The sequence below is a fragment of the Amphimedon queenslandica genome, unplaced genomic scaffold (assembly GCF_000090795.2).
Source record: "Amphimedon queenslandica unplaced genomic scaffold, v1.1 AMPQUscaffold_13509, whole genome shotgun sequence".
NCBI lineage: Eukaryota > Metazoa > Porifera > Demospongiae > Haplosclerida > Niphatidae > Amphimedon > Amphimedon queenslandica.
The window spans coordinates 122786-124341 of NW_003546255.1; positions in this window are offsets into that span (position 1 = coordinate 122786).

The following is a 1556-nucleotide window of genomic DNA, read 5'->3' on the forward strand; positions in this document are numbered from 1 at the left end:
TACTCTAACTATCAGTTTGACTGGATTAACTGTATTCACTGGAATAGTTTCAAGATAATGATTGAAGAGGCCATGACTGATTAATACTGCAGCAATACAAACAATAATCTTTCCTAACCAAAATATTTGTGCCAAAAGTGAGGAACTGGTATTGATAAAAATAAAAGGAGCCACTAAAGGTCCAAGATTATGCCAGTGTATGATAGCAGTTAGTTCATCACTTGATGATCCAATGAGCTGATCAATGTTGAATGGTAACAGATTAACACGTGCAACTCCAATAGTAATAAATAGAGTAAAGCAAAGGATTTTATAAATCAGTAATGGATAGCCAGTTGACATCAATTGTAGTGACACCATTAGAAGCAAAAAGATGAGTAAAACAAATGAAGAATATAATCCAGCAAGAATCAATTTATGGCGACTTATTACAAAATCTCCCAAATATCCAGCAACAACAAAAGTAAAGGAGAGCCCAGCTTCTACCTTTCTACGATCAATTGATGAAATATTCATTATATAATAATGAGCCATTGCAATCAATAGATCCCAGATCAAAACCAAAATCGCTCCTTTTGTGTGTATCAACAGGAGACGAAAAAAAGACAGACAAGAGAAACATCTTCTTTTAACTGATGAAGATCCTAACAAAGGAGCACTCTCAGACATGATGATAGTAAAAGTAAAAACTGTCCGCTTGTAGAAGTAGTTTACAAACAAGCCCAACAACTATGCAGTTTTTTTAAAGCAATGATAGAATTCACACAAATTCATTTACAAAAAGTGCCTTGCTTCAATAACTTTCAATGTTAACTTAGGCTTTAGTCAAAGGCCATTCTGTCAAAAGAGCACCTTTGAAGTGTCTGATGTAGCAATATCATGTGGATTTTTAATACAAGTAGTCAATCAGACATGTGCCATAACTGCTACATAATGGTGATCTGAGCACAAATGAAGACAAATTTGTTCACCTACTTTCCTCAACAAAAAAATATAAGGAGTTTACAAATTGTTTAAATGTTTATGACATTGATGCTACTCATTACAAAATAATAAAAGTAAAATTGCAAATTTCAAACACACACAAAAAAGGCATCCATACATATTGCTGGCAACTTATGGTCAAAAACTTTAGTGGTAAAGCATGTAATGTAAAACTCTATTCTAGACAAACTAAGCTTCACACTACATCAAAGTTGCTGGTAACAAGGTGGGAGGGGAGAGCTTAAACTTCCTCATTATCAGAAGAAGAGGAAGAATAATTAATACTGTGCTCTTCATCTTGTTCAATGTTTCGAATAATATGATCCTCTGCAATTCAACTAATAGGAATCTCGACCTCTCTCACACGTAACTTGTATCTTTTAGCAAGAATTATGAAAAGAAGCAGAAGTAAGAACGACAACACAGACAGTGCAAGCAAGAAATAAAAACCTCTTCCAAGTGAAAAGTCTGGGCCCATGTATTGAAGAAATGGCAGAAATATAATAAACTCCAAATCACTCCTTAAGTCCCTAAGGCAAAACCACAATCCAATCATAGTTCCTCTTATTGAT